This window comes from Eulemur rufifrons, chromosome 28 (genome assembly GCF_041146395.1).
Source record: "Eulemur rufifrons isolate Redbay chromosome 28, OSU_ERuf_1, whole genome shotgun sequence".
NCBI lineage: Eukaryota > Metazoa > Chordata > Mammalia > Primates > Lemuridae > Eulemur > Eulemur rufifrons.
Window position 1 is genome coordinate 2,011,086 of NC_091010.1, and position 25,896 is coordinate 2,036,981.

The following is a 25,896-nucleotide window of genomic DNA, read 5'->3' on the forward strand; positions in this document are numbered from 1 at the left end:
GCAGGAGCAGCGGTGCCCCCCTGGGCCCGGCCAAGCACTTGTCGCTGTCGCTGCAGGGGCCCAGTGTCCACCTCTCTCATCTCATGTTAGGCGCTCTGACTCCAGGCGCAGCAGCAGCAGCACCATGTGGCGGTCGCGTTCGGTCCCTCGGCCCCCAATGCTGCTCACGCACCTGACGCTGCCCGCCAGCAGCCTGGTCAGCGCAGGGACCCTCCGATTAGCAGCGCTCAGGCAAGAGCTGACCACGCGGCTTCTGGCGCAGAGCGCCCGACGGGCTGGCGCCCTCGCCTGGCTCGGAGGCTCCGCGGCGCGCCAGCTCCATCAGCACCGGCGCCCACAGCGGCGCCCACGCACCTTCGCCCCTTTCCTCGCGGGGCTGCCCTGAGGGCCGCTCGGACAGCCTGCCCACCCCCCGCCGTGTGGAAAGTACCGTGCGACGGTCCCGCTTCCTCCCATCCTTCCCTCCTGCCTTCTCTGCACTGCCCTCCTCACTCCCAAATAGGACAGTCACCACTGTTTTGGTGGGAAATACTGGATATTCAGTATAAATTTTCTCCTGTGTTGTGCCAAAAATAAACAGCCAAATAATGACCAGATTTCTCATTTTTCTCCATTTTTGTTTACACTTTTCTGTTAGCAAAAAATATTTGAGCATCCATCTTGTAGGAGACATTATAATTATTCATGTTTTACGTACATTGCGATACTAATCAATTACATACACTCTAACATGTACCCCCAAAATACTTTAATAGAATGAGAGAAACAAAATGGAAATAGAAATTGCAGCAAGATATGGGATGGTTTGAGATAACATAAAACAGACAACACAACAGTTCCTCACCTGTAGGTTGGTGTAGAAACTCCTTTCTCCATTGTGTGCCCTGGGCAGTTTCTGGACCAAGTGCTCGCCGGCCTGTCTACAGTCTGAGTCTTAGAGTCAGCGTCACCTCCTGGAGTTAACTACAGTCTCCAAGAAGGAGACGATGGAGATAGTGGAGAGATAGCAAGGTGAGCCACACAGGTCATATGTGAAGGACACAGAGGGTTTAGGCATGTTAGAAGGTGGCAGTAAAAGAGAACTTCCTTTAAAACCTATAGCAACATCATACGTCATGGCAAAATATTGAACACTTTCCTCTTGAATCTGAGAACAATACAAAGATGTATATTATACTATTGTCATTCAACATTGTACTGAAAGTACTATTCAATGCAATAGTGCATGAAACAGAAAACAAAGGTATAAAGATTGAAAAGATTTGTAGATGATGATTGTGTATGTAGGAAACCTAAATGAATCCACAAGCAATCTGAATCAGCATAAGCATTTAGTAAGGTCACCCAGTACTAAGTCAGTACACTAAAATAAATTGTATTTCTATATATAATAAAGAATTAGAAAATGAAACTCAAAAATATCATCTACAGAAACATTAAAATCAACAAACATCTAGGATTAAATCTAACAGAAGAAGTCTTGTATACCTATACGGTGAAATGTACCAAACATTGCTGAGAAGAATTAAAGGAGAACTAAATGTTTATGGGTTAGAGGATTCGATATTGTTAAGATTAACAATAATGATGAAAAAAATGGTCTACAGATTGCATATAAGCACAATGAAAATCTCAGCAGGATCTGTACATGTTTGTAAGTTAACAATTTGATTCTAAAATTTATATGACAGAGCAAAAGTCCATGAAAACCTAAACAATCTTGAAGAAGAACAAAGTCAGAGGACTTTAGGTAGTAAGACATACTGTAAAAGTACTGTAATTTAGACAGAATGGAATAGAATATGGATGGGCGGAAATATCAACAGAACATAATGGAGAACCCCAAAATAGACCTGTACCTGACTGTCCACAAAGGTGACATTTCCAGGCAGAGGCTGAGTCAACTGGATATTCATGGGGGGAGGGAGCAGTGGAATGAACAGTGACCCACTGGCCCCTACCTCACTCCAGACACAACACCCAAAACCCCAGCAGGATGTGCACCTAAATGTGAAATAGTGAAAATTCTAAAAGACAACAGGACATTGTCTTTGGACAATGGAATAGGCAAGGATTTCTTAAATAGGACACAAAATGCACTAAGCATATAAGAAAAGATTGACAATTAGACTTCACTAAAATTAAGAAGTTCTGATTATCAAAAGGAATCATTAAGTGCCTGACGAGGCCAGCTAGGTGTATAATACCTCTATCTGATAAAGAACTGGTATCCAGAATATACAAAGAATTCCTATAAGTAAGACCCACAACCCAATTAAATAATGGTCAACAGATCTGGAAGAGGCATTCCATGAAACAAGAGCTACAAATGGCCAGTAACACGTGAAAAGGGGCTCAACATCATCAGTCGTCAGGGAAATGCAAATTCAAACCACAGGGAGATACCCACATACACCCACCAGCGTGCCCCAAATGACAATGACAGCACCAACTTGGCATTGAAGGGGAGTGACTTGAACTCTTATCCCCAGCTGGGAAACTGTTTGGTGGTAAATATATGCCTACCGTGTGACCCACCAACTTTATTCTTGGTAGTAGTCACCAACGAAAATAAACGCCACGTCTGACAAAAGGCAAGCATGGGCACTTCGGAAGACAGGGGCAAATGCAGGGCTCTCCATAGTGCCACCAGGAGAGACTTTACACACCAGCACATTGAATTTTTCAGTTTCCCAAGAGGGAAGGTGACCAGCGGGGGCGCTCGGGAGCAGCGGGAGTGGCCCCTTCCCACACAGAAGCGCACACCAGCCCCGCGGGCCTTGAGCCCCGGACAGTCCTGGACGAGGCACTTGCGTTCGGCAGAATCAGTGATTTGGGCCACCCGGGTTCACGGATTTCATTACAGCTGACTACAGCGAGGGCAGCCCACCTGAACAGCCACTTGGCTCGGAGGGAGTGCACTGGGGACCCAGGCGAGACAGATCTTCTCTCCTGTCTCCATCTGACGAAGCGGACCAGAGCCTCTTCCTCTCCGACTCCGTGCTGGCCTCCAGCAGCCCGCCCTTCCTGCCTCTGGCCCCGGGAGGAGAGAGATGTGGTTGTTACCAGTTAAGCTACGGAAGGCATGGAGGGGGCAGGGGTTCTAAGGCCCAGATTGAGGGACGGGTCTGGGTTGGGGGACAGATGTGTGTTTAGAGGTACGGGTTTGGGTTTGGGGAGGGGAGGTCTGGGGTTGGGGAGGGGAGGTCTGGGGTTCCGACGGCAGAGGGAGGTGGGCAGTCATGGAATTCCAGGAAGAGCGGAGAAGGTAGGGAGAGCAGGTCCGGGGCTTCAAGGGGCAGGTGGGTGGAGGTGGGCAGGTGTGGGGGGGGGAAGTTCTGGGGTTCTGAGCAGGGCAGATCTGGGGTTCCCAGGTAAAGTGGAGTAGAATTCCAGGGGTTAGGGGCGGTGGAGTGGGAAGGTCTGGAGTTCCAGGGGGAGCAAGGGCTGGTCAGGGGTTCCCAGGGCGGGGTTAGAGGAGGAGGATGCTCTCCGCAATCTTGGGGGAGGGGGGACAGGCCTTGGGTTCCGAGGGCTGGGGACTGGTGCTCAGCCCAGATCTGCCGGCTGGCTTGCGCAGCGCCCCAGCCCCTAGTCCCCTGTCGCTTGGCGTCCTGCCGTTGCCCGGGGAGACGGACCCTGGCAGCGCAGCGCAGCGCACTCTGCGGTCACAGGGAGGGGGCGGCGGGTACTGGGCGCGCGGCACTGAGGGCGGCCGCGGTCTTTTAGATTCATGGGTGCGCGGGGGCGACAGGGATGCGGGGTTTACTTGCGCTGTGCCAGGGGCCGGGGCAGGGAAGGCGATACCAAAAGGCTGCAGTCAGTGGCGCTCAGGCTGAGCACCGGTCCAGGTTCAAGTCCCGGGCTGCGGTCAGAGATGCAGCTGGAGCAAGGGCGGAGGCGCGGGCCAGGACCAAGAGGGTCTGGGTTTCCGAGCCGGAGAATCCGCTGTGGCCAACATGTCTCCGTCCCGGGACCTGCGCTCTGTCCCCACGTCTAGGCTGTCCTGGTCACACAGATCCGCCCTGGCATTCAAAACTGCTTTTCAAACAAAAGACTGGGCAGGTCACACCCCGCCCCTTCCTCCTCATCTCCCAGGACCGCCTGGCTCGCCCTACTCGCCCCCACCCTGGGACCGTCTCCAATCGTTGCTCGCCTTGCCCCCCAACGAGACGCCCCTGCCCTGGCCCTGATGTCAGGCTTCAGGTGGGGCGATGGGAATGCGGGTCAGGAGCTCTGATTCTTGGCGGCCTGGGACCTGGGTGTCCTCTCCCAGGTTCTGGGTGTTTCCATACCTGGAGGCGATGAAGTGGCCAGATCACCTCCTACGTCCAGCGAAGAAAACTGGAGTGGCCTTGGACCCCGAAGGGTGACTCTTCGGTCCCCGCCCCTCCCCCGGGTGTTCTGAGTTCCTGCCATCTATGCAGCCAGTGTTCCACGCCACCCAGACCCCACCCTCCAGGGCAGTTTCCTGGCTTCTTTGTCCCGCCTCTGGTCTGGCATCTTGGCGGGGTGGGAGTTTGGGGGGGAGATGGGAAAGACCCATCCACTCCTTCAGTGACTCTACTAGATCAAAACCTAAATGCCATCTTTATTGTGCTTAAATCAATTTTATTTTACGTTTAATTTTCCAAGATATCCCACAAGGGAGGTTCTTGTAGTGGCTCTTAGAGGACCCTAAGTGCTTCCCTTTGCTGAGATGGTGGCTTTCTGGCACCTTTACTGTCTTCACCCCAGGAAAGCCACTAAACTCTCACCAGCACCCCTTGCCGACTGGCCTCTAGGGGTTACATAAATCATGGCTACATTAAAAGATGGCCCTCATCTCCATCGGCTGCTTCCCAGTTTTATCTCCTTATTTTTTCAGAACTAGGGCAAGCCGATCCGCTGAGACCCACCAGTAAATAAATAGGCCACACACTACATGTACCTGCGAGCGTTTATTGTGCAAGCAGCGTTAAACTGCACCAAGCAAACATGCCCCGCCACCAGGGCACCGCTGTGAGCTCCAGTCTTGATGTCGCCGGCACCCAACGTCTCCCCTCCCTCTCCCCCTCCCTCACCCACTAACAGGGGTAAATTGCAAAATTCTAAGGGTCCCACCCGGCCCAAGGACCCCCTTGTCCGTGCGGGGCGGGAGGCAGGCGCAGGTCTGGTGGTCCCATTGGCCGAGAGTGGCAAGAGCGGCGCGGGGGTCGCGTGTGGGCGCGTGGGGCAGCTGGTGGCTGCACAGGCCAAGCTGGTGGCTTCTTCTGGAGGAAGGCGACGTGCCAGAGGAGGGGACCTGTGCTCACTGCAGGTGCCACGTGGGAGGGGCGCGGGTGGGCGCGGCTCATGGGCGCTGGACCGAGACTACAGTGGCCGCCCATCGCCACCATGCGCTGTGCCGTCCTGTCCTGGGCGGAGCTGCCCCGAGGGACAGTGGAGGCCCATGGGCCAGGGCTGCCTGCTGCCTGGGCCTCACCGCAGCCGGCGTCACTTCATGTTTTATATTAATATTACAGCTGCCTTGGCCGGGCGTGGAAAAGAAACTCAGGGAGCAGCCTCGGGTGGGAGTCACACCCAGTCGCCCTCTGGGGAGGCAGCAGGGCAGGCGCGGGCTGGGGCCTCTGTCTTTGTCTAAAGGCAGGTTCCCCCAAGGACAACCGTGCAGCCGCTGACACCCACCTCTGCCTTCCAAACCCTTACTGCTCTTCTTACACTTACACAGTTAATACGAGGGAAAAGTGTTCGGTGCTGTTTTTAATGAACTTGCTGGTTCGCGGAGCTTTGGTAGAATATGGACAGTTTGAGAAATGCTGGTGTCCTCAGTTGTTTGCTTTTCAACCCTAGAACTAAAGCGTATCCTTTCCTTGTTCCTCTCTCTTCCTTTTCCTAGAATTATTTAAAAAGGCTTTTTAACTATACGCAGCATTTTGCATGATTTTGGACATTTGTCTTTTTTCGGGGTCCGTGCCACCATTGAGTCATTCTTCCGTATTTCCACTCTGTGTGTTATCTGCCAAGCAACGTGAAAAGATGTCTGTACGTATTTTTCCCTTTTCTCTGTCATTGGTTTCAATTGCAGCGTGTGCCTGGAAAACTCTGAAGAAGAGAATCCCAGCCATCTTAGGTTGTCTTTTCAGAATGTAACAGAACCAAGGTCCTCCTTTCTTTAAATTGTGTTTGAACCCATCTTTCTAAAGTCTGGGATATACTTTTGATTCTGGCAGATTGGCCCTCCCTGGTGCTCAAAACTCCAGTTGCTTTCCCCCAAGGTTGCTGATGTTTTGTCCCAATTCTTCTATATAGGAATTTAATTCATGGTAGTGGCTCCCTAGTTGCTTTCTCTAACCTCTAAAAAGATGAAATTCTCCACAAGAGAAGCCAGAAACTGTACCAGAAATGGAGTCACGTATTAAAGGCAGCATTGTGAATGCCATACGTGTAATACCTGGACAGCTGGCTTTGTAACCTGGAGCAAATTGCTTCATTGATCTGGGTCTCATTTGTGAAATACTGGCTTTCACGGTTTGAGCTCCAGGTGTAACTAAGGTTGATGACCAAAGAAAACGTGTTAGAGTAGGGAAAAAACAATTCGCTAACGGAACCGGCTCTTTACTAACAGGGGTTTTCTATAGAGCCCATTGAGGAGGATGGCTGCAAGGAACAAAGGGCCACTGCACTTCCCACAGGAGAGAGGTCCTGGCAGCCAGCGATGAATGAGAACCAGAGTCTGGTACTCAAAGCCCAGGGGCGGGGCAGCGAAGGGCGGGACATTGTCAGTCACGTCCCTGGGCTCTGAGGTGGGGGCCTAGAGGGAACTCTGGGTGTGACGTTTTCCTTGTATCCAGGCGACCACAGGACACTAGTTGGCAAGGACAGGCCATGGCAAGCAGCCTTCAGTATGGAGGCTGCAGCGGAAGGAGGAGGAGCTCTGACCATGCTTTTTCCTGGCCGTGGCGGTGCCCTCAGAGTTTGTTGAGTCTCCATCCCTTTTAAATAAGCCCAGCTGGTCCCCACCCTCAAACCCGAGTCAGCTCAGAGGCGGCAGCGGCCGGCGGGAGCGGGGCAGTGGCCGAGGCTGGAGCCCAGCCCAGGGCAGGGCTGCAGGGACAGCAGGCGAGCAGCGGGCCAGCAGGGGCTGTGAGCGCGGTGGAGCTGGGGAGGGAGCGAGCGCGCGGGCAGCCCCGGACAGCAGCCGAGGCGCCCCGTGGGGAACACGCGGGGCTGGTGTGTGTCTCCCAGTGCCAGCCCCAAGCTGGGCCGGCGCACCCATCCAGCCCCAAGCCGGGCCGGCGCACCCATCCAGCCCAGCTGGACTGTGAGATCTACCAGGCGGTGGGGGGGAACCCAGCAGCAGTGGCGCTGGCACCCACTGCCATGAAGACTGCCAAGTTGGATTTCGGAGCTGGTGAGGGCCACCACCTGCAGCACATCAGTGCCCAGGAGATGCCTGAGAGGCACACTTCTGGCCTCTGCGACCCCCAGGGTCCCCCAGGAGGCATCCACACCCTGGGGCTCCTTCCTGCCCGGACCCAGTTCTCCCGAGGCTGGGCACCCGGGGTGAAGCCTGGCTCTGCCTCACAGCCCCACCCCTGATTCTTTCCCTGCCACTCGGCCTGTTTCTTCCCCTCCCTCCTGCCCAAATGCCCGGTTCTTGCTGCCTCTTCCCATTTCCCCAACTCCGCATGGGACCCTCCCTGAGGCCTTTTATTTTTGTAGCGCTATTCATCATCCCATGGGACTTGATAAAGATGTTTTTGGTATATTCCCTCCCATTTCTGAATGTAAACTCACACGTGCCGGCTTCGGAGTTCCCATCCCATCCTGGGTCCTTCCTGTCCAGATGGAACCAAAGTGAAGGAGCCGGGGAAGGGCCTCATTGTTCCTTCCTCCCACTCATTAAGTATCTGATACTTGGGACAGCTGAGACCCAAATGTTTGAGGATTTCTTACTTAAATTCAAAATAGAGGTTGCCATAGGACAGTCTATATGGTGTTCTTAACAGGCTGCTTTATTCCTTCCAACTGTATTTGAACATGAAGAAAGAAAATTGTGGGGGGTGTTTAAAATAACTGTGAAAGGTGTGAATGTTACTGCCAGAGCTGCAGAAATTTTGTTTTGCTTTGTTTATTTTTAAACAAAGTAGTTTACCGTGGAATTCTGATTACTTTAAAATTCCCACTTTGAAACAGATATGTCTTCAGCCCTCCTCTGTTATATAACCAACTTCATGTTCCTCCTGCAAAGGAGAGGTGGTGTGAAGGTTTGGGAGTTAAAATGCCAGACCCTGCCTGTGCGACACCGCTTGTTTCCATGGCTCCCCCTCCAACACCCCCCAGCGGAATCCCGTGGGAAGGTAAGAATGTTGAGGTTAAAGCTGTTCAGACTTCAAACCATTGCGGGGGCTGGGGGAGAGGAAACCTTTGAGTTTTTACTTCTAGAATTTTGGAAAGGGATGAATCTAGGTAAAAATAATTCAGGCTAACAGGGTGGTTCTTTAATAAAAATGAGTGTTTTGAAGTAGAAAACATTGTATCATAAAGACGTTTAAATGTGGTTGGCTCATTTGTTTCATTTAAATGCCAGTAGTTCTATTACTATAGAGGAAATGTTTTATAGCTCTTGTACTTAAACTTCATTGGCCTCAATCTATTTAAAAGTTGGAATAATGCAGCCTCATGACATGATGGATGTGCCTTTGTCACTGAGAAGTACTGTCTTCACTTTTGAGGATATTTAAAAATTGTGAAAGAATGAACAAAGATGTGAATTAATTGTACCTTTATACACAAAGCATGCAAATGCTTGTGAGAACTTCCGCTCTGCTTGGTGGTGTAAGGCAAGCCTCCCAGAGATTTTACAAACCAGTTAGTGGATGGGTAGCATAGGATGAGAGCTCAAAATAGTCTCTTTATGTTATTCTTCAGAATTTGCAACACATTTCATGTGTATCTCATTTGGCCCTTCCAAATACAAATAAGGCCTATGTACATTTTCCCTGTATTGCTGATGGAGAAACAGGGGCTCAGAGATCGGAATGACTATGTAAGTCCGCTGCTGAGTGGAAACGAGGTTCTAAGTCCTCAGACTGACATGGACGTGGTACATGTGCCAAATCTGGTCCTTAAAGAACTTAAAATCTGAGGGATGCATCTTATATTTTACCCATAAAGTAGACCTGTCTCTCAGAACTTACTCCTGGTTTGATTTGTTCCATTCAAAGTTTATTTTAAACAACTCAGTGGCATCATTTGCCTCTCTGTCTCTTCTTTTAAAGAGATGGGGTCTCACTGTTCCCAGGCTGGCCCCAAACTCCTGGCCTGGGCTCAAGCTCCCATCTCGGACTTCTGAGCAGCTATGACTATCGGTGTGGGCCACCCTGTCTGGTTTCATCTTGTTTCTGTACATTCATTTCAGTAGATGAGAGTAAAAGTAGAGGTAAAAAAATGGCCTAAATTTATGAGTCAAATAAAGGGGCTAATAAGTTTTAAAGAGTTTGTTCTGCTAGCTGTGAAGAATTCCCTGGACAGAAGAATATTAGGAGAAGCTGGCAAGAAGGCAAATAAGACACCAGACGTTAAGCACAGAGTAATGAAGAAGAGCGTTTAATCAGGAAACTTGAAAAGAATAGTTCGTGAGCACGGAGTTTACCATTTTATGTTTATGAGAATGACAGTTAAATTTTCATTCAATGTGTGTCTTAAAATTTAATTTTGTGGCATTCACTAAAGTGATAAGAGAAACCTCAATTTTAGCATTTCCCTATTATTCTTAACTTTCCATAGAAACACAATTAGAACACCAAATATAATGTATGGACACATTGAAAGTTTATGTTTGATATTTTATTTCAGATAATTTTATATTAGTTTCCCTGGAAACTGAGAAATTCCTACTTAGCTATAAAATATTTTAGCTTTTCTACATAAAGAATTGACTTACATTGGTTACTTAGATAAAATCATTTGTAGCTGATGCTCTGCTTTGTTCTTCTCCTCTGAGACATTTTGGAAGAACATGATTTCTTCAAGTCATTTCAAAGGGATATTCCTACCAGATAGACTAAAAAGTATTTTTACTACCTTGCCTTTATGTAACAGTGTATCTAAGATAGCTGATGGTGGTATCAATAATACGGTATAAGATACTAATGTCTATTTTTCAATTTCATTATTACTCATCAACCTTTCATGCAGCCTTTTATGTTCTGACTTTAGGAGCTTTGCTAACTTGCCGGGCAAAGGTGCTCTGTCTAGTGATCTCTTCCTCTCCCTCCCGCTGAGGGTGAGGACAGGGAAAGAATTGGCAATGTGATGTGGAGAAACCTCTGAGCAACAGATCTTTCCTCTTTCCAGTAGCTATTTTAAACACTTTTTATTGTTTGGGTTTTTCCAATAACAATATCAATGTGTTGATGTAAAAGATTTAGAAAGCACAGAAAAGTCATTCGTTATACTCAGAATACCCAGAGCTAACTTCTATTAATATTTTGGTATTGCTTCTTCTTAAACCTTTTGTATGCATGTAAATATAACATTTTGTGTATTTTACAAAAATGAGGCTCACTCTATATGTGCTGTTTGTAACATAAGGCAGTGAGATAATGATACAGTACTTCACCCCTGGAGAGTGCTCCAGGGTGTCTTTCCAGGCCAGTGCACACTGCTCTACCTCGTGCCTTCTGGTGACTCCTTGCTGTACCACCGAAGAGTTGGAGCATTATTTATTTACCTACCCTTTATTACTGAACATCTTCTCTAGTAAAATCCTGTACTGTCCCATTTCCTTTGATTCTGGGGACACAGATAAAAACATATTTTTTTATTTAAAAACATATTTTGATGCATCGTACCTCCCTATAGAATTCATATGGAATTTTTTGTCTTATAATGTAATTCACCATGGAGTGAATCATTTTGTAGTAAAGGCATTTTAGTATTAAATGTTCTTATGATAAAATTATATTGAAAACTAAGTAAAAATGTTGACATGTAGTCTAAGTAGTGAAGTTTTTACTGTGGAGCATTACTTTTTTCATAAATTCATAATTTTGACTAGAAATATTATAGTATTGGCTTTTTGTTTTTGGGTGACTTATAATGATGTTAACAAATCTGGACATATCTAAATAGCAAGAATAGATTTCTTAATTGAAACAGCAAAATGTAAAGCAAAAGTCCCAGGAGACAGTGTTCAAAATGTACTGAGCACGTGCAGCCTGCAGCCCTGGTGATACAGAGGAGAGACTGGCGTTTACCTGTTCGCTGAAACCACGTGCTGTGTGTGCAGAAGGAAATGCGTGCTGCTCCGAGGTCAGAAGCAGGATGAATGAGGTTTGAAAGGGAATATTTACTATGAGGTTTTCCTAAACTCCCGGCCTCCCAGGAGATGTTATTTCTAGCAGACTTGGTGGAATCTTGAGCAGCCCCAGATCCTCAACTAGGTCAGACATCAGCAAACTCTGGCCCATTGCCTGTTTTGGTGGACAAAGTTTTCCTAGAACACAGCCATACCCAGGTATTCACATATTTTCTGTGGCTGCTTTTGAGCAGAGTTAAGTAGTTGCAACAGAGATCATCTGGCCTGCTAGCCTAAAATATTTGCTATCTGGCCTTTGAACAAAAAGTGTGCCTATGTCCCCTGAACCTAGGTGGCCTTATGCCCACCTAAAATCTCTATTATCAAAGAATAGAATCTTTGGGGGCTACTACTATGTAAACAGCAAGGTTTTACCACATAAGGTCATTCTTGTTCCATGAAAGCCTTGATGGCTTGGTTTTCAACCTCCTTTATCTCTCAGAATTTTTTTTAAATGGCTAAAAATTGATTTTATAAACTTAATACTGTTTTAAAAAATATTTGTTTGTGGCATAGCTACAATTTCTTATTAAAAATAAGACCCCCATGTAATTTTAGAGAGAAATGTCAAGAAAAGTTTTGCTCCAGTTTTAGACCATCCTTCTGTTGTGTCACATCCTTGCCACCTATCATGGTCCTATTTCCAAAAACTTTAAATCTTTGAAAGTCTGGAAAACTACATTAAAATGAAATGTCATTGATCTGACATTTCTTGGCTGTCTTTTTTTTTTTCTTCTTCCCTCCAGTTAGATTTAGAAGTAACACAGTTGTTGAGATCTGGCTTCTCACTCCAAGGTGCTTTGTCAATTGTATTCTACCACAGCATATAATTTACTATCAAAAGCTTTTGAGAGAAAGTAGTTCAAAAATAGAGAAAATAAAATTACAGCCATTTGTTTATGAAGAAACCTTTGAAGTCAGCAGTTTCATAATCTCTCCTTTTTTCTCTTCTATGTAAAAGGAAGAAAAGGAGCTAATAACAGGCACAGAAAGAAAAATATTACCAACCATGCTGTTGTACGTGCCTGTCAGCATGATCTCAAGATTTGCCATTTAATATTTAGATTACACTGAGTGGTGGTAAGAAAGAAGTGATTACAGGCCGGGCGCGGTGGCTCACGCCTCTAATCCCAGCACTCTGGGAGGCTGAGACCGGTGGATCATTTGAGCTCAGGACTTGGAGACCAGCCTGAGCAAGAGCGAGACCCCATCTCTACTAAAAATAGAAAGAAATTAGGGGGACAACTAAAAAAAATAGAAAAAAATTAGCCGGGCATGGTGGCACATACCTGTAGCTCCAGCTACTCAGGAGGCTGAGGCAGGAGGATGGCTTGTGCTAAGGAGGTTGAGGTTGCTATGAGCTAGGCTGACGCCACAGAACTCTAGCCTGGGCAACAGAACAAGACTCTGTCCAAAAAAAAAGAATAAGAAGAAGAAGAAGAAGTGATTGCAATAGTACTAAGGAAGTTTATTTTGCATATGACTCTCACCTGACAGCCATAATCATAGTGAAAATTGGGCAACAAATTGAAATGGAGCACACAAAGCTTTTTCTTCAGGCTCCCTTTTTAAAAGCCTAGGACAACAGCTTGCACTTGGGTGCCTTCCTGTGAATTAGACAATGGCATCCACTTCAGGCTGTTGAGTTGCAAAAATCTGTTCTCACTCTGAGTAGAAGAATTCTGTCCGGGTGAGCTGCTGAGGAAAAGGCACCTTTTTCTTCAGTCTGATAGCAACCCCCTCTCTGTGTCCTGCGGGGGATTTTCTATAGAGCACGCGGTGGAGACCATTAGGGAAGCCTGGTCTTTGCCCCACTGAGGAAATTCAAAACTAGCCTCTGGCGGTCAGGTTCTACTCCGTGTCCACCGTTCTCAGGGTTTGCTTGGCATGATGAGGCAAGTGGCTTCATGATGTCCACACGAAGACAAAAGGAGTGAAGGTGACAGTGGAGCACCTGCTGGGTCCCACGCAGGAGGCTCGGGCCGCTGAGCATGCAGGCTGGTGCAGCCTGGAGCCAAGTCACAAAAGGGTGCCCCAGGGCAGATATCGGTGAGTGAAAAAGTGGTACTGGGAGCCTCTAGAAGCCAACCTGAGCCAACCTCAGAAGTGTTGAAACTCTCATGTCTTCTATTTTTCAAGAAAGAACTCTGGTCCTAAATGAGCCAGTCTGTCTGGTGTCTCTCACCCAGCACTTCATTTCTTTCCTACCATTTGTCACTTTCTTATTGAACAGAATTTAAAATTGATTTAGCACTACAGCTCAGACCTGCTTCTTTACATTCTAAGATGGGTCTGTCTTCCAGCTGGTTATGGGGGTAGAGTAACCAGCTAAAAACTAGGGACATCACATTCCCTTGCAGCATAGTTGGATGACGCCAAGGTAAAGGTTTAGTTTCCTGACTTTCTTCCCCTTCCCATTTCTAAGGAGGAGAAGGCTTCTGTGACCTCATTGTGGAGGAGGGTAGGGAGCCTTACCTCCACATGGTGCCCTCTGCATCCTCACTGGATTTTGCCATCAAGTGGCTCATCTGGTCTAGACCCATCTGGCCACTAGGGCCAGCGTGGTTGACCAACCAATTTTAGGAATCTCTTATGCCAGCCATCTACCTCGAGCCACAAGAGCTCTACCCACAGCTGCCTACTTGTTCTGACCACCGGCTGCTCTGCTCCTGTGCGTCCACGCACCGGTGCTTGGAATGTCTGGATCAGCAGTGCCACCCGCTGCTCTGATACCTTGTCAGGTTTTCCTGAGAGGCTCGCAGTTTCTTTATCTGCTCCTACAGGTGTTCAGGCATCCAGGAGGAAGGGGAGAAAATACACATTTTGTATAATAAGCTGAGCTTTCTGCAATCAAGGCAGAAATTCAATTAACATGCATTTATTAAGTGTATACTAAGGACATCCACCTTCAAAGAAAAATAGTCATTTGCATCTTCCTGAGGTAAAGCCACAGCAAAGGCCCAACGTGAGGGGAGTGGAAGGCTTAGGTGCAGAGAGTCTGTAGAGGCCTCACGTTACAGGTGAATCTGCACCACTTCCCAGCTGGGCCACCTTGGCCAAGTCTTGACCTCTTTGAACCTCAGGCTCAGCCTGAGGATGAAATGAAGGAACATGTGGGGATTCTTAGGAGGATTCGGACATGAGGAGGCCTGGATCAATCCCACTGCAGGAGGGTGGTAGAGGATCGAGCCTCAGGAAGCTTATGTAACTTGCTCAAGGCCACACAACTAGTGAGCGACAGGGCCAGATGTAGTATTAGAATGATTAGGACAGCTGGGGCCTTCACAACCAAACAAGAAGCCCTAGCATGTGTGGACGTGGCTCGTGGGTCCAGGCAGTCCTTCCTCCTCAAAGTACCATGGATCCTTGGTATGGGATCCATGGACTTTATGGCCTTTTGCTCTCCCATCTCCTCCCTTCTGACTCCCCTACTCTCTCCATTTCTCTCTTGCTGGCTCATTCATTGATGCCGTTTTTGGTATTATCTTCCGCTGGAAACTGAGAAGTTTGTTACATTAGACTGCAGAGGAAAAATAAACAATACCAATACATATGAAATAAATAAATAAATAAATAACTCAAAGAAATAAAAAAATTAATAAAAAAATAAGCAATACCAATACACATGAAAAAATAAAAAATGAATCAAAACATAAAAAAATTAATAATAGACTGCAGAGGAGCCCCCAGTACAATGTACATTGTAGCATTCAGATATGGCAGGGTCCCAGCAATCTGCCAATGCTTTGCTAATGACACCCTGAGAGATTTTGGTCATGCCCCTGTGGACATAGACCCTGATCACATTTGTTCCTCATATCCAGCATGTCATCCTCCTTTTACCTGAGGGCACTAGTTCTGTGCTATTACACGTTGTGGCACTGGGAGGGTGGGGGCACTGTCCCCAGAGGTGACTGTGGAAGCAGAGGGATTCATCTGTTAGGGCACAGAGTGCAGCAGCAGCTGCTGAAGCGGCTGTTTTTCCAGTCACCCTACGCTGATGGTTTCATAAATGTGCACAGAGTGGAAGACACCACCTGCTTTCTGGACTTCCCCTCCCACTGACCTGCACTTGCCCTTGTGAACTAGGCTGAGGTTTCTGACTCGGCAGTGGATGGAGAGGCTGGTGACGTGCCTTTCTGCATCGCAGGCACGGGTCCTTCCATCAGCTACCGATCTCATCCCGTCCTCATCCAGTCGTGAGATTGGCACTTTCAACATTCCACCCTTATAAATGGGAGAACCCAGGGACAAAATGATGTGAAATGACTTGCCCAAGATCGCACAGCTAAGTGTGCAGGGACCTGGCGTTGAACTGATACCACCAGGCTCCAGAGCCACTGCTGTTGACCCTCACACCATGTTTGCACTGGCCCCCGTGTCTGCTCCTCCACGCCCGCCTCGCTGGCTCTGCGCTCACACACTGATCCTCTGGCCCTTCTCGCTCCTTGCGTTCTCTCTGCCTGATTTGTTGCATGAGGAGCAGACATCACCGCCCTCACCCTCTTCTCCCACCAGCAAGGCAGAGTAGCCCATTTCTTAAGCAGTTTATGTTTCTTACAAATGCTGAGAATTTTACCTCCTCCTCCTAACACTTGACTTAGAATTACAACTTGTGGATGGGTGGCTTTTAAAAAAAATTAGAATAATTTTATGTACAGAAAGTTATCAAAAATATGTACCGGGAGGTCCTAGTTACAGTTCACCTCTTCTCCCCCAGTGTTAGCATCTCTTATAGCTATAGCACAGTATGTTGGTAGAGCCACAGAGCTTATGCAGATTTCACCAGGTACAACATACGCACCTGGCTTAGCTCGTACCGTTGGGCAATTTATGTTTGGATAAATTCAGTCTTTACGGCGGTCTGCTGCCATGGAAAAGGGGCAGGCTTTGGAGCCAGACAGAACTGGGGTATACCAGGTGCTTTACCACATGCTTTTCATATGATCCCTTCTTTAATGTTCACAATCACTCTGTATCAGTCATGAGCATTTCCACCGGCGAGGACCATAATGCCATGCCAATAGTTGCTGAAGTAATTAGGGCTGGTACAGTGGCTAAGTGACATAGACAAAGATCCAGGCAGAGACCTTCTGCCCGGAATATTCATGTATGCATGTGTGCACGTCTGTGCAGTTCTATAACATTTTACCGTGTGTGTGGCTTTATGTAACTACTCCCACAATCAAGATGCAGAATTATTCCATTACCACAATGCTTCCTCATGCTTCCCCTCATTAGCTACCTGTGCCCCTCACCCTGGGTGGGTTGCTTTGGACCAGTCAGGCTTCTTTGAATGGCAGCCACCTTCCCTCCTCCTGCCCAGGCCCAGACCCTGAGCCCACATGGACTCAGCCTGGCTGGTATCATGGGGACATGCTCTGCCAGTGAGGGGTCTGCAGTGAGCCTTGCTATCCACGGTCCAGAGGCTGAAGAGTCAGAATTGAGTCTCTGGAGACCTGTGTGCTCACAAAATTGCAGTCTGCTGCCTGTGACCCGGAACCCAGAAGAAGCCCCTCAGGTTACTAAGTCTGCGGGACTGGGCTTCCTCCCTGCTTCTCACGCTGGCTGCAGTTTCTCAGGCTGAATTTCATCCTGTCACCCTCCTCTGCCACTCTGCTTACTCCAAAGGCTGGCCCTTCCCCCAGCCTCCAACGGGGCTCTCACTTGAGGACATTCCTGCTACAGACTAGCTGTCACCCCCAGAACTTTTGTTCTGGCTGCTGGTGACATCTCTGTGCATGACTGACTGCTCTCACTTACGACCTGCTCTTCCTTCAGGGATTAGTTTCTTTCTGCCAAGACGGTATTTCTTAGTTCTTTTGTTGAAATCTGTGAGAAGTAGTATGTTTTTAGAATGTGTTCCACAAAAGCTTTTTGTTGTTGTTGTTCACTGATAATGGTTTATTTCACTAGACACGGACTTTTAGGCTCACATGTAGGTTCCTCGGTTCTTGGAAGCTCTTTGTGTTCCGGCATCTGTCGTTGCCAATAAAAAACCTATCGCTGGTCTGCTTCATGTTCCTCTGTAGAAGATCTGGCTTTTCTCTCCGATTTTCTCTGCCCCAGCACCGGGACACAAGCAGTTGTTCCGTTTCCAGCCTTTGTCCAAGAGCAGGGAGCACAGCTGCGGCTCGCGCCTGTCCTGCAGAGCCTCGTGTGTCGGGACGGAGCGTCGGGGAAACAGGTGCTCACACGGCCGGCGTTTCTCCACGGTCACAAGGGCTGGATTATTTTATCATCTCGCTCAGGACTCAGTGAAGATTTTCTGAGGACTCATGTCCTGTTCTCTGATTTTAGAACTCCTACTAAATAAATCCTGAATGTATTTTATGGCTCTTAACTTTCCTTTCATACTTTTTTTTTTCTTTGTCTCTCTGTGTTGTATCCTGGGAAATTTCTATAAGTCTGTCTTTTTAAAAAATTATATGTTCAGGTGAAATTCATATACCATAAAATTAACCATTTTAAAACAAACAATTCTATTGCACTTGGCACGTCACAGTGTTGCCACCATTGCCAAAACATTTCCATCACTCTAAAATGTCTTATCCATTAATCGGTTGCTCATCATTTCTCCCCACCCTAATCCCTTGTAACCACCAACCTGCCTTCTATCTTGATGGATTTATCTATTCTAGCATTTCATACACATGCAATCAATTACATAACACATGGCCTTTATGTCTGGCTTCACCTTGCACAATGTTTTGGGGGTACATCTGCGTCGTAGCATATATCAGTACTTCATTTATTTTTCTGACTATGCAATGCCCATTCTATGGACATGCCATATTTTGTTTATCCATTCATTCATGGATGGACATTTGGGCTTTCCCACCTTTTGGCTATTGCAGATAAAGCTGCTGTGAACTCTTATGTGCTTATATGTTTCTGAGTCCCTGTTTTCAGTTCCTTTGGGTATATACCTAAGAGTGGAATTATGGGGTCAAGTGGTAATTTTGTGTGTAACCTTTGGCTGTACCATTTTACATTCCCATTTTTTGCCAAATTATTTTCCACAGTGGCTGTACCATTTTACATTCCCACCAGCAATGTATGAGACTTGAAATTTCTTCACATTTTTACCAATATTTCCTTTTCCTATTTTTTTTTTATTTCAGCTTATTATGGGGGTACAAAAGTTCAGGTTATATATATTGCCCATGTACCTACCGCCCATCCCCCCAAGTCAGAGATTCAAGCGTGACCATTCCCCAGACAGTGTGCAACACACTCATCAGGTAGGTATACACCCATCCACTCCCCCCACCCCCCACCTCAATCTGATACCAAATTGGTGTCATTCCCAAAATGTGCATTTAGGTGATGATCAGGGAAACCAATTTGCTGGTGAGTGCATGTGGTGCTTGTTTTTCCATCCTTGGGATACTTCACTTAATAGAATGGGTTCCAACTCTCTCCAGGAGAACAAAACGGATTCTATATCACCATTATTTCTTATAGCTGAGTAGTACTCCATGGTATACATATACCACAATTTACTAATCCATTCACGAATTGATGGGCATTTGGGTTGTTTCCACATCTTTGCAATTGTGGATTGTGCTGCTATAAACATTTGGATACAGGTGTCTTTGTCATAGAATGACTTTTGTTCCTTTGGGTAGATGCCCAATAATAGGATTGCTGGATCGATTGGTAGGTCCTCTTCAATCTGTTTAAGGCATCTCCATAATGCTTTCCACAGGGGTTGCACCAGTTTGCAGTCCCACCAGCAGTGTATGAGTGCTCCTATCTCTCCGCATCCACGTCCACATGTGTTGTTTTGGGACTTTTTGATAAAGGCCATTCTCACAGGAGTTAAGTGATATCTCATTGTGGTTTTGATTTGCATTTCCCTGTTGATAGGGATGTTGAGCATTTTCTTATGTTTATTAGCCATTCTTATATCTTCTTTTGAAAAATTTCTATTCATGTCGTTTGTCCACTTTTTGATAGGGTTGTTTGATTTTTTCTTGGTGATTTTACTGAGTTCTAAATAGATTCTTGTTATCAGTCCTTTATCTGATGTGTAGTATGTGAAAATTTTTTCCCATTCTGTAGGTTGTCTGTTTATTCTCATGACTGTTTCTTTGGCTGTGCAGAAGCTTTTTAATTTAATCAGGTCCCATTCATTTATTTTTGTTGTTGCTGTGATTGTCCTAAGGGTCTTCTTCATAAATTCTTTGCCTAAGCCAATGTCTGTAGGAGTCTTTCCTACATTTTCTTCTAGAATTCTACTCATTTCACACCTAAGGTTTAAGTCTGTTATCCACTGTGATTTGATTTTTGTGAGAGGTGAAAGGTGTGGGTCCTGTTTCAATCTTCTACATGTGGCTATACAGTTTTCCCATTACCATTTAGTGAATAAGGATTCTTGTCCCCAGAGTATGTTTTTTTCTGCTTTGTCAAAGATTAGATGGCTATATGAGGATGGTTTTCTATTTGGATTTTCTGTTCTGTTCCACTGGTCTGTGTCCCTGCACTTGTGCCAATACCAAGCAGTTTTAAGAACCACAGCCTTGTAGTATAGTTTGAAGTCTGGAAAATTAATACCTCCCATTTTGTTTTTATTGCTTAAAATTGCTTTTGCTATACTGGGTCTTCTCTGATTCCATACAAAGTGTATAATTATTTTTTCTATATCTGTGAGAAATGATGTTGGTAATTTAGTAGGGATTGCATTGAATCTGTAGATCACTTTGGGTACTATAGACATTTTAACAATGTTGATTCTTCCGATCCATGAGCATGGTATGGTTTTCCACCTATTTACATGCTCTGCAATTTCCTTCCTCAGTGTTTCAGAGTTCTCCCTGTAGAGGTCCTTTACCTCTTTAGTTGAATATATTCCTATTTTCATTGTTGCTATTTTGAAGGGTATTGAGTCCTTAATTTGGTTCTCTGATTGACTTATTGGCATATATGAATGCCTCTGATTTGTGTGTATCTATTTTATAACCTGAGACTTTACTGAATTCATCGATCAATTCCAGGAGTCTCTTGGTTGAATCCTTGGGGTTTTCCAGATATAACATCATATCATCAGCAAAGAGTGAGAGTTTGATCTCTTCTGTCCCTATTTTGACTCCCTTGATTCTGCTCTCTTGCCTGATAGCTCTCGCAAGGACTTCCAATACTATGTTGAAAGGTAATGGGGACAGTGGGCAGCCTTGTCTGGTTTTGGTTCGAAGTGGGAATGCTTTCAATTTTTCCCCATTCAGTATGATGTTGGCTGTGGGTTTCTCATATATGGCTTGTATCATTTTTAGGTAGGTCCCATCTATGCCTATATTGTTAAGCGTTCTTATCATAAAAGGGTGTTGAATTTTGTCAAATGCTTTTTCTGAATCTATTGAGAGGATCATATGGTCTTTATTTTTGCTTCTATTATGTGGTGAATTACATTTATAGATTTGCATTTTTTTTTTTTTTTTGAGACAGAGTCTCACTCTGTTGCCCGGGCTAGAGTGAGTGCCGTGGCGTCAGTCTAGCTCACAGCAACCTCAAACTCCTGGGCTTAAGCAATCCTACTGCCTCAGCCTCCCGAGTAGCTGGGACTACAGGCATGCACCACCATGCCCGGCTAATTTTTTGTATATATATATTTTTAGTTGTCCATATAATGTCTTTCTATTTTTAGTAGAGATGGGGTCTCACTCTTGCTCAGGCTGGTCTTGAACTCCTGACCTCGAGCGATCCACCTGCCTCGGCCTCCCAGAGTGCTAGGATTACAGGCGTGAGCCACCGCGCCCTGCCTAGATTTGCATATGTTGAACCATCCCTTCATCTCTGGGATGAAGCCCACTTGGTCGTGATGGATTATTTTTTTGGTAAGCACTTGGATACGATTTGCTAGGATTTTATTGAGAATTTTTGCATCTATATTCATAAGAGATATTGGTCTGTAGTTTTCTTTTTTTGTTGCATCCTTTCCTGGTTTTGGTATCAATGTTATGTTGGCTTGGTAAAACGTGTTGGGGAGGATTCCATCCTTCTCGATATTGGAGAATAGTTTATGTAGGATGGGCACCAGATCTTCTTTGTAGATGTGGTAAAATTCAGGTGTGAAGCCATCTGGTCCAGGGCTTTTCTTTTTTGGAATGTTTTTATTGCTGTTTCCATTTCAGTTCTTGATATTGGTCTGTTCAGGAATTCTATTTCTTACTGGTTGAGCCTCAGGAGGCTGTGTGTTTCTAAAAATTTGTCCATTCCCCCCACATTTTCCAGTTTTTCTGCATAAAGCTTTTTGTAGCATTCATAGATGATATCTTGTATGTCTTTGGCATCAGTTGTGATTTCTCCTTTCATGTTACTGATGGAGGTTATTAGAGATTTTTCTTTTCTGCTCTTGGTAGTCTATCCAGAGGCATGTCAATTTTGTTTATCTTTTGAAAGAACCAACTTTTTGTTTTATTAATCTCCTGTATGGTTTTTCTGTTGTCAATTGCATTTAGTTCTTATTTGATCTTATTAATTTCACTCCTTCTGCTGGGTTTGGGGTTGGTCTATTCTTTCTCCAGCTCTTTGAGTCTATTCATTAGGTTGTCTATTTGTAAGTTGTCTGTCTTTTTGATAGAGGCATTTATGGAAATAAATTTTCCTCTCAGGACTGCTTTAGCTGTATCCCACAGATTTTGATAACTTGTGTCTCCTTTTCCTTTAATTCAAAGAATCTTTTGATTTCCATCTTGATTTCTTCATTTAAAAAACAATTGTTCAGGAGAAGGTTGTTTAGCTTCCATGACTTTGAGTAGGAATGAGAATTTCTGTTAGGGTTGATTTCTACTTTTATTCCACTGTGATCTGAGAAGATGCATGTTATAATTTCTATTCTTTTAAATTTTTTAAGACATGCTTTGTGTCCTAGGATATGGTCAATCTTATAGAATGTCCCATGAGCTAATAAGAAAAACATTTATTCAGTGGATTTTGGATAGAATGTCCTATAAATGTCAGTCAGGCCCATTTGTTCCAGCATTCTGTTTAAGTCCATTATTTCTTTGTTTATTTTCTGTTTGGAGGATCTGTCCTGTGCTGTCAGGAGGGTGTTGAAGTCTTCAGGTATTATGGTGTTGCTGTTTATCATTTGGTTTAGATCAAGTAGGGTTTGCTTTATGAATCTGGGTTCACCTAAGTTGGGTACATATATATTAAGTATAGTTATGTCTTTTTGTTGAACTGTACCCTTCAGCAGTATATAGTGACCATCTTTGTCTTTCATTACTTTTGTTGATTTAAAAACTAAGTTATCTGAGGTTAAAACTGCCATGCCAGCCTTCTTTTGGCTTCTGTTTGCTTGAAATATCAATTTCCACCCTTTTATTTTCAGTCTGAATGCATCTTTGCAGGTTAGATGGGTTTCCTGGAGACAGGAGATACTTGGCTTGTATTTTTTTATCCATTGGGCCAGCCTATGTCTCTTGAGTGGGCAATTCAAGCCATTGACATTTCTTGAGAGAACTGATAAATGGGGCAGATTTCTGTTCATCCTGTTGGGTAGAACTTCATTGCTATGTTTTCTCTCTTGAGCCATTGTGGTATCTGGGCTTTGATCTTTAGCTCTTGAGTAGCTTTACATTCGTGGGTCTTTCTTGGGCTGGTCCGTTTGCAACTCTGTTTTGAGTACTTCTTGGAGGGCTGGTCTTGTCTTGGTGAATTCCCTCAGCCTTTGTTTATCTGAGAATGTCTTAATTTCTCCTTTGTATACAAAACTTAACTTAGCTGAGTACAAGATTCTAGGCTGGGCATTATTCTGTTTCAGAAGAGTGAGAATGGGGCTTCAGTCTCTTCTTGCTTGTAAGGTTTCAGTTGAGAAATCTCGCATTATTTCGATGGGTTTTCCTTTGTATGTTACTTGTTTCTTCCTCCTTACAGCTCAAAGAAGGGCCTCTTTAGTGGATAGTTTGGTCAGTCTGATCACTGCGTGATGTGGTGTCTTCCTATTTGCAATGGATCTCCCAGGGGTCCTTTGAGCTTCTTGAACCTGTATATCTAGAGTTTTAGCAAGACCTGGGAAATTTTCCTCAATTATATATTCAAATAGCTTATCCAACCCTTGCGTATTATCTTGTTTACCCTCAGGAATGCCTATAACTCTCACGTTAGGCTTCTTCACATAATCCCACATTTCTTGCAGACTGTAGTCTTTTATTTCTTTGCTCTATCTCTGTGACTGACTTCTTTAATTGGAAACTGTTATCTTTGATCTCTGATATTCTTTCTTCTATTTGATCTACCCTGCTCTTGAGGCTTTCTACCGTGTTTTGTGGTTCCCCAAATAAATTCTTCATTTCCAGAAGTTTGGTTTGATTTTTGTTTAATATTTTAATTTTTTTAGTGAATTTTTCTTCCAAGTTCTGGATTTTTGTTGTTGTTGTTGTTTCTTTATATTGGTTATCCATTTTTTCTTGCATATCATTCAGTTTTCTTACAATCTATGTTTGAAATTCTTCCTGTGACATTTTAGTGTTCTGAATTTGGTTAATGCCATTGCTAGAGAGCTGGTGTTCTTCTTCCAGGGTGTGTGTTCCGTTTGATTCTTTGTACTTCCAGAGTTCTTTTGCTGAGTCCTTCCCATCTGGATAAATGGTTGCTTCCCTTTTTTCAGCCTTCCTCTGGAAAGTAACACACCTTGTGCTCTGTTCCTAGGCTGCCTAACAGTCTAGGTGTGTTGCTTCCTTTGTCAATAGGGAGAGCCACTTATGTATTGTTCAGGGTTTTTCTACCTCAGTTGGGGGGGCTGCTCCTCCTGGGTCCAGCCCCAGAGTATTGATTTGACCTAAAACCGGTCTGACGAGTTAAGTCACTGGTCTGGCAACTTTTGATCTGCAGCCAAGATTCACACTGGTTGCAGAGAGAAAGTGACTTTTTCTTGTCTCTCCCTCTCCAGAGGTGGTGTCTACCACTTTCCACATGAAAGATGCCAGCTAGGGGGAGGGAGTGGTGCCACTGTATGCCCAGCACCCCAGCAGCTGCAGATCCTGCAGGTGATGGTCTGCCTCACCCCAATGCCTGCAAGGTCCATGCACTAATCTCTCATGACTGGGGGAGCACTCAGAGTTCACACATCAAAATGGGACCATTGGCCATATGTTGCACAAGGGTGGAGCTCGTAGGGAGAGTCTGCAGGGTGGAGGAGGGAGCCACTCGGCACCCTATTGCACCACAGCAGCTAGGCTGTGGACCCCTAAAATGGCAACCGCCTGCCTGCAGATGGCCAGCACTGGGGGTGAATGTTCAGGGGTTGACAGGTGCCAGATTGTGGGGCTGTGTCATCAGTGTGCGCCCTTGTCTGTTTTATGTCACCCTCCCACAATCTCATGCCTGTGCGGCAGGAACTCTCACTTTCTCTGATCCACCCTGAGCGGGCCTAATTGCCCACAGCGATTTCCAGTTTAGAGTCCCCTAATTAGTTTTCACCTCCATCAATCTGTACCCACTGAGTGGTAGAGGCAATTTACCTGTCTCCTAACTGCCTCCAGCAGTAGCCCAGGCCAGTCCCTCCCCCACCAAGTGCAGTCCTGGCACAGAGCTTGGGAGTTCAAGATGCTTTCCACTGATGTCTCCTGTCCACAGAGCCCCACGTCTCCCATGGTGATTTTTCACCAACTTCAGGCAGATCCTTGTCTGAGTGGGTGTGGAGGCCAATGGGGAAGGAAGACGTTCTCCTGTGGGACCGATCCCACTCCACTCGCTGGCGAGGCGGGTGCAGCCCTCCCACACTTTACTCTCTATTGTTTGTCTCACACTCTCCAGATTTTCACGATCTTATCTCCCATTCACCTTTCCTTTCTTGCTTTTTGTGTCCCTTGCTGATTCTCTGTAGATTCACAGTGCTGTTCTTGCAGAGGAGTGATCCACTCGTGTGTAGCAGGTCGAGATCTATGCCTTCCTCTCTGTGAGCAGGAATCCAGGAGGTTACCTCCACTCCACCATCTTTTCTTTGTATTTTTCCTTTTTTTTTTTTTTTTTTGTTGAGACAGAGTCTCACTTTGTTGCCCAGGCTAGAGTGAGTGCCGTGGCGTCAGCTTAGCTCACAGCAACCTCAGACTCCTCGGCTTAAGCGATCCTACTGCCTCAGCCTCCCGAGTAGCTGGGACTACAGGCATGCGCCACCATGCCCGGCTAATTTTTTCTATATAGATTTTCAGTTTTCCATATAATGTCTTTCTATTTTTAGTAGAGACGGGGTCTCGCTCAGGCTGGTCTCGAACTCCTGACCTTGAGCGATCCACCCGCCTCGGCCTCCCAGAGTGCTAGGATTACAGGCGTGAGCCACCGCGCCCGGCCTGTATTTTTCAATTTATGTGTTAGATCTTTGAATTTGATGTTAATAATACTGAGTTGATAGAGTCAGTTAATTTACTTAACTTGGAAAGCCAAGTTTTCAAATGGATATGCTTTTTCTTCAAAAAAGTAAAGTATTCTAAAAAAAATGAATCAATGTGTAAATGTATAATACAAATATTGAAGTAAAGTAATTTTTGATTTAATTCAGTGATGAAAATCTTTTGAGCATGTTTGGAACATTGTGGGTTTGTGAATCT

General features: G+C 45.6%; 1 pseudogene; it reads left to right on the forward strand.

Annotated features, from left to right (window-relative positions):
* The first annotated feature begins 16,712 nt into the window (after positions 1–16,712).
* The window catches only part of LOC138376557 (mRNA decay activator protein ZFP36L2-like), a 34,900-nt pseudogene continuing 25,716 nt past the window's right edge, over positions 16,713–25,896 (forward strand).